Here is an 8,440-nt window from a genome sequence, read left to right on the forward strand (position 1 = left end):
TCACACCTTGAAGGCTGAAGCTTTGAAGTTTTGAAAAGTGAAAATTCTAATTCAGACATTAGGTCTAAAATTAGGCTCTACCAAAGTTTACCTTCAAACCTTATGTCTTAATTTGAACCTTATTCAAATTTCAAACCCGAAGTTACACTCGCTACAAAAAAAAGGGAGTTATTTGGTGGTTTTAATACGGCGGGCTTTAAAAACCCGCAATATGCAATAACTATGGCGATTTGTGAACTGTCATATTTGACATTTGTTAAACGACGGTTCAACTTTTGGTAGAGTCCAATTTCAGACCCAAAAGTTTAGAATTTTGAAAATTGTAGGTCCGCAGTTTTAACTTTAAAGTTGCTTGTCTGGAGTTGATTTTAAGGTGACTAAACTTTAAAAAATTTGTAAATTTTAATGCATTATAACCGAAACATCTAACAAATCTCTCCCTTAACTAAGTAACACATGACTTAGCATCAAGAATCATCGGCTATCTAGAGATTCAATGTGTGCAACCCATATAATTCGAGTATTTATGGCACTAAAACCAATTTTTTTGTGTTTCTCCAAACTACAGGCAGATACAATAAATTGATTCCATGAATTTCATTAATGGATTGCTCATGGATCTGATAATTACATATAGTATAAACTGTAAATTTCCTCAATACTGTGGAGCAAATGGGGTTGTACAAATTATGGGACGTAATCATTGAGGAGAAATATGACTAGAAATATGGCTAAATAATTTCTAGAATGTGACTTCTCCATGATAGAGAAATCCATCTTCTTTCATGTTGGCAAATTGGATATATAACATATACTGTCGTCATTTTTTCTCGTTTATAAACATAGTTGTCAACTGCCAATTCATGCATATAACTTCCACAGGGTTTAAACTTTAAACAATAGAATTTGGCACAACACCCTTAATTTTATACTTACTTAATAAATATATGACATGTCTTTATATAGATTATATCTATAATTAATACACATTTTCACTTTATTATTATTATTTAAGGCCCGATAAAGGTCAGTTTAGTTCGGGTGAACAAAAGCCACATATTAGACATAATGTGTGCACCTTTGATTGCATCTAGAGACACTTCTGCCCTACCAGACGTCCCCATTAATTGAAAAAATTAACATGACGACTTTCTTTCTCAATTTTGTTTAATCTGATATCTCTTTCCCTCCTCACAAAAGAAAAGCAAAATAATAATAATAATAATAATAATAATAATAATAATAATAATAATAATAATAATAATAATAATAAATAACCGCAGTGACAAACATACCTTATGACCACTTTTTTGTTTCTTTTATTTTGTTGGCGCATGATAATACTATTTATACTAACTATCGATAGAATGAAGAGCAAATCAGCTCTAAATTTGGGGCTAAATCTCATCAGTTTTTTTTTTTTTTTTTTGTGTAATTAAGGACAAAAGGTAAATAAAATCCAAACAAGAAGAAGATGATTTTCATAATTATCTAGCTTTTGAATTTGAGTGCTGGGTATTGTGTCGTTACTTCAGTATAGAGGACTGAGGAGTACAGTTTCATATAATTATCCATAGCATGCAAATTTTGGGAAGTGCAAAAAGAACGTTGTGCCATTCTTTTTTATTAGGGCGAGAAGAAATCGATCAAATAATATAGGCGTTTAAGTTCTATATATTGATAGTATAAAACTATTTAATATAAACAATTAGGTCATTCATAAAGTAATTATATGTAAAAGTTATACTAGTAATAAATGATAAAAAATACTCCATTCGTTTTAATTTAGATGATACATTTCGATTATTAAGAGTCAAACTGTGTGAAGTTTGACCAATATTTTAATTTTTTTTAAATCATATTTACATGAGAAAAATTATAACTTATAGTACTATTCATATTGTTTTTAAATAGCTACTCCATCCGTTCACTTTTACTTGTCCATTATTCTAAAAATAGATTTTCACTTTTACTTGTCCACTTTCACATATCAAGAGAAAATAATTTATTTTTCCTATTTTGCCCTTAGCATTAATTACTTATTCCAAATTATTTTCCAAATCAATTAAGACAATACATCAATTAGTATGGGTATCATGGTAAATTATACATTGTATTTATTATTTCTTAAGGCGCGTGCAAAGTCAATAGTGGACAAGTAAAGGTGAAGGGAGGGAGTAAATTTTAATTTTAAAATACTAAGTTAAACTAGTCTAATTTAGCTTTAAAGTTTAGTAAAATTGACTCTCGATAAGCGAAATATGTCATTTAAATTGATTTAAATTGAAATACAGAGAGTATGTAACTAATCTCCAATCATCAATTATATTAATACTATAAGAATCTTTATACTGTCATTTAACAACATCTAATGGTAGGTACCATTCACTTGATCCATATATGAAATAAATGTACCCCTCATTATTAATACAAATTGTATAGTCGTGGTGAGACACCAGAAAATGGATACTCTTTCAGTCCCTCTAAGAGTCGAGAAATTTCAATGCATTTGTTAACAACCTAATTAAAGTACCTTAGTGATTTAAGTAACTATTGTATGGAAAAAGACACAAATTTAAAGTTGATACGCCAAAATATTTAATTAATATTCTAGTGTAACAGAAATGGCTGCTAGTGATCCTATTTCTGAAATTTTAGCATTCCTTAAGGAAAAACTTCAAATCCTTTGGGTCATTTGCCATGAAGACTAGTTATGCATTTATTAGTGATAATAATATAAGAGTTATAATGCAGTATAAAGTAATGATTGTAATACAAGAATTAGTATAATAAAACTTTTTTTTTAGCATAAGGTGGATCAAAAGGAGGCATTGCAGAAAAATGAAGAGAGAAGGAGCTGGTTATGGCAGTATGGGGAGCCATGACCTACTACAGATGACATGCTACGAATTGGAAACAGTGTTTAGAAGTATAACTATAAATACAAATTTTGCCATAGATCATATACGGAGATGGCTTTCATAAATCTAGTACAATCCAAATTGTGGTCCTGTCAATATAACCTAAATTATAGACAGGTCCCCTTTTCAGAGGAGAAATTCAAAAATAGCCAGATTTACAAGTGGTCATTCAAAAATAGTCACAGTTTCAAAAGTCATCGAAATTTAGTCATTTTTCATGTAAAGATAAATTTGAACGAAAATACTATTCAAAATCCAGAAAATACTCCAACATAATATACTGGAATTTCAGTATAATAGACTGGAACTCCAATATAATATACTAGAGCTAAGTATACTGGAACTCCAAACTCCAGTATAATTATACTGGAGCTAGCAAAGTATATCGGTCCAGCATAATATGCTGGAAGTTCATACACAGGTGCACCATACTTCAGTATATTATGCTAGACCGATCTCTGTTATAGCAAAATAGTGGTTATTTTTCAATGATTTGGCAAACGTTGGCTATTTTTACATTACCAATTCAAAAACTGGCTAACCCGTGCTATTTTAACTCTTTTCAGTGTACTGCTTGGATTTGGGCTGAAAAGAAGCATATACATAAATTTAATGTGTCAAATAGAATACTAATATAACAGGTTATAATATTTGTTACAAATCAAACAACACTCTGCTTCATACTTCAGAAACCAACCTATTTTTGTGTCCTTGATGTCCCTTTTAACATCAAGCAATGATTTTTGGTTGCTATAATTAAGCTGGACATTGAAAAAACTAAAGTGTGATGTCAATCGGTCTTAGTTCACCTATAACTTTAAGAAAAAGAATCATCAAAGATGACTCTGTAAATTATCAATTATTCAAAATATTTCGCCGGCCACCCTTTTTGTATCAGTTGTTTAGTAAATAGCTCTTTTTGTGTAATTAATGAACCTTTTAAATTACGATCTGAAAATTTTATGAGAAAATATTTGACCGCGATCTTAAATTTTCTAAGTTAGTGCGACTATAGTATAATATTTTCTGAGCAAACTGAAAATTACAGAGAAATGTATATTTTTTTTGGTAACTAAATATTTTGTATTAATCACCGATGTGTCTTTACAATCCATAGCTCAGCCATAGATAAAAGAGAAATATATATTTGTAGCCGCTCTAAGAAATTGTAGCCAATAAAATATATATTTTGGTGTATATGTGAATTATATAAAAAAAAATATAGATATTGTATATACTTTTCGGGTAGCAAATACAATTAATTTCAGCTCACCGACTAATTTTATATTGGAAAACTACCAGCTATGTCTATTTATAAGTAGCGTATTACAAAAATTGGTCAATTTATAAAATATTACCAATATTATCCAAATATTACTAGTATTAGCCAATTAACTATTTGTAGCCAAAAAAAGGTCAATTTTTTGCTTTCTTTTAAGTGGGTGCTATTAGAATAGATTAAGTACATCTTAAAGAGCTTGAATCTCAGTTTTGGGATGATTTGATGGAGTTTTGAGGTGGTTTGAATTGAAAATTCGAAGTAAAAGATGAATATGAAAAAAAATGTGTATCACACTATGTATCATTTGTGTATCATATATATTTGTATCGATGTGTATCGCATGTATATCCATGTATATTTGTGTGTAAGATATATGCGTGATACATGTTTGATATATGTGTCGCAGAAGAATTTTTTTAACTCGATTTTAATTACGAATTTTGATACCAAATCAATCCAAATCACTTCCAATCTTCCTCAAATTTTGTATATTGACTCATCTATATGTTTTCAGTGAATTTCAACTATACCCATTGAACAAGGTCCCTTTTTGCTTAGATTTTTGAAGTATTGTATATATTTATTTTTTTTTATTTCATCACCTTATTTACTACCTCATCCATAAAATTTTCTTTCCGTCTTGCATCTAATGTTGATAATCACGCTTAAAAATATGGAAGGAAATTTTGACGTGTGATTCTTGGCAAGAAAGAACCTTATTTATTTGGATTTTCAATTTTTATATGTGTTTGGCTAGTTTTGGTAAGTCTATTATTAACGGCTAGAGGTTGGTAAGTTGATACTTATTTGGGACATTTATGTAAGTTTTCCTTTTATATTTTGGCTAAAATTACATGTAAAAATTGCACGGGCGCCCTATTTGGTCGCCCCCATTTAACTTATACCCACTTTTTAAAAAAGTTTTAACCTGTACTCACTGTTTAAACAACTTCAGACCTCTTTCTCCTCCTCCTTCTCCTCCTACGTTTTTCGAATGCTGAAGATTGAGATATTGTTATGAGTTCTAGCCTGATGATTCATATATATCTGCTTGTCCCATTATGTTCAGTTTGGTCTTATTCACAATAATTTAACCTCTTAGATATTTTAGCTTCACAGGCACATTGGTTTTTGGTTCTAATTTATCTGTAATAACTTGTTTTCATGTCGAAAATATTTTTTATTCTTTAATCATTGAAATGAATAACATCAATCGCTGCTAATCATGATCTATTAAATTCATTGTTTTTTTAGAACTTCAACTCTAAGAATGCTGAAGTTTAGCAAATATAAACAAAAACTTCAGCTCCTAGAATGCTGAAGTTCAGCAAATACAAAATAAACTTCAGCCCTGAAGTTCATCACAAACAGAACAAAGCTTCAACTCAATCATGCTGAAGCTCAGCAAATACAGAACAAAACTTCAGCTAAAACATGCTTAAGTTCAGAAAATACAGAACAAAGCTTCAACTACTAGAATGCTGAAATTCAACAATTACAAACAAAAACTTCAGCCAACGCATGCTGTTGTTTTATTGAACTGAAGTATGTCATTTGCACTATGAACTGAAGTTTGCGTGATTGCCTTTGCAAGTCAGGCAAACTTCATGCAAAAATATCTGAAGTTTTGCTACACTTCAGGCAAAAAATTTTGCTACTTCAGGCCCGTATGCCTGAAGTTACGCGAAAAGTGGGTACGCTTGTAATTTTTTTCCTTTGCAAAGCGGGTATAAGTTAAAACGTAACCCAAAAAGTGGATATAGATGCAAATGACCCAAATTATATTAGCAAATATTAAAGGGAGAATGACACAGTTACCCACAAAAATAAAACTATTTGCCCTTGTCTACCCATTTATTTTTTTACACATAAACTAATTACATTTCCTACCCATAATAGTTTTTGTGGGAATTTTTTCTTTATTCTGCAATTTTTTTTATTTCTAGGCTTCTTTTCTTCTTCTTTTTCTATTCTTCTTTTCTTTTTTCTCGTTTTCTTCTTATTTTTTCTTTTTTCGTTTTCTAATTTCATTTAACTTTTTTTTTATATTCTTTTTCTCTTCATAATCTAATTTCATTTACCGTTTTCACTATTTTTTATTATTCGTTTTTTATACAATAAGAAAAATAATTGATATAGTAAGTATTGGTTAACCTTTTTGCAATATAACTAGTACAATATACCTTTTGTTTTTTCTTTCTTTCTCATTTTTTAAATGCAATTATTAAACTGAAATAATATCAGTTGTGACTTGATCTAATTCACTAAATATCACATTGACTACTGCTGAGCACCATGAATTACATAATCAGATTTTAAGAATCAACATGTGATTGTCATGCAAACCTTGATCTCCTTCCCTATAAATATCAATAAACACTCTACCATTAGCAGTAATACAACCAGTTGTAGAGCAAGAAAACATAATCTACGACAACCAAATCTCCATATATACTAGTTAGAATAAAAATGTTAATAAAATATTAAAAAATGCAACAAAAGTATAAGTAGCAAAAAAGACTTCTAGTACCATGTGATACCAATATGGTATATATGTATACCAACAGAGCATATGATTTCTCTAAAATATTGCTACAACTATCTGCGATTATACTACTGTACCAAAATATTAAAGGACGCAATAAAAGTATGAGAAAATTACATGCTCGTATTGCAAGCTAAATGTTCGCAAAATAACTTGCTCATTTCGTATACTAAGAGGGTATATAGTTGTATGGGGTCGTTCCAAAAATTGCCTATAACTATAAAAACTATTACATAATACACATAATTTATGTCCATCAACACACAAAAATTCCAGCATTGCAACTCATGTTCATATAAATAATTTCATAATAGAATTCACTTAAAATACAGCTAAAACAACCAAAACAATGTTCAAACTACCATATGATACCAGTATGGCATATAACTATACCAACATGGTATACAGTTTTACTAGTTAATTTCCGGTAACTATATGACTATACTACTATTACATAACACACGTGCATAAAGAGAAAAATAAAAAAATAGTGTACCACATATTAATATAATAAGGTATTTCAAGATATTGTACTATATTACTATTATTAAAAGAAAATCAAATATTGTACCAATTAAATGCAGCTAATACAACTAAAAAATAATTCAACTAGCATATGATACTAATATAATATATAGCTATACTAATAGGGTATATAGTTGGAATGAATTGTATACTAAAATGATATATTTGTATACTATTTGGGTATACAATACAAATTCGTCTTCTTCTCTAGTTCAACTATATTTCAACCCAAATTTCTAAAATCTATTACAAAATATCCACCAAATTGATTAAAACTTTAGCTACAACCTCCAATCAACTTTCCAAACAAAGCCATACAGGATCAAATCAAAACAATTTAAAACTCAAACAAACCAAGTTATGAGTTTCAACCTTCAAGGTCCTTCAATGGTGGATTTAAATTTTTGTACAATAAATCTCCAAAAATCAGCATCGAAGGTACAATCTACACATCAAAGAACAATAACTAACGAATTTCAACAGTAAAATACTATAAAAAATCAGATCTGGCATTTTGAACTCATTCATATGGAGTTTCAAAAATTGATATGTTCTTCCTATGATCTAGTTTTTGAATTGTGCCCTGTATTTTGGTGTTGAAAACTTGTTTGCAGTGCTAAAACTTCAAACAAGCTCACACCCTGTATGTGTGTCGAAGGATAGATATGACACATCCTATGGCTGTGACAAACTGCAATATAGATATGGAGAGCTTGATTTCTGATAAGAATAGGAGCATAGCAACTCTTGCCATAACGACTCTGCTTAAGACCGGCAATGAATCAAGTGTTGATCATCTCTCTTTTTTGTTTGTTCCCAATCTTATTATACTCACAAGGAACGGTGAATTAGCTAGTAAATAGTTTGGGGCGTATGGGTAGGAGTAGTTAATAATTTGGGTCTGGACATTAAAAGGTAAATAGTTTGGAATTAATGGGTATAAAGTGAGATGTTTCCGGTATTAAACCCAAGTGTATCATTATCCGGAAGAAATAATTTTACAAGGGCAATCTTTCCATACTTTTAAAAAAAGGGACAAATCTAAACAGAGGCCTACAAAAGGGACATTTGCCTAAATCAGCCATTGTTATTCCTCTAGCGAAGGTTAGTGGGCTGAGAAAGCCCAAAAAATAAAGCCCAAATCAAAAGCCTCCCGCCAATTCGACC

Source organism: Nicotiana sylvestris, chromosome 4 (genome assembly GCF_000393655.2).
Source record: "Nicotiana sylvestris chromosome 4, ASM39365v2, whole genome shotgun sequence".
Classification (NCBI taxonomy): Eukaryota; Viridiplantae; Streptophyta; class Magnoliopsida; order Solanales; family Solanaceae; genus Nicotiana; species Nicotiana sylvestris.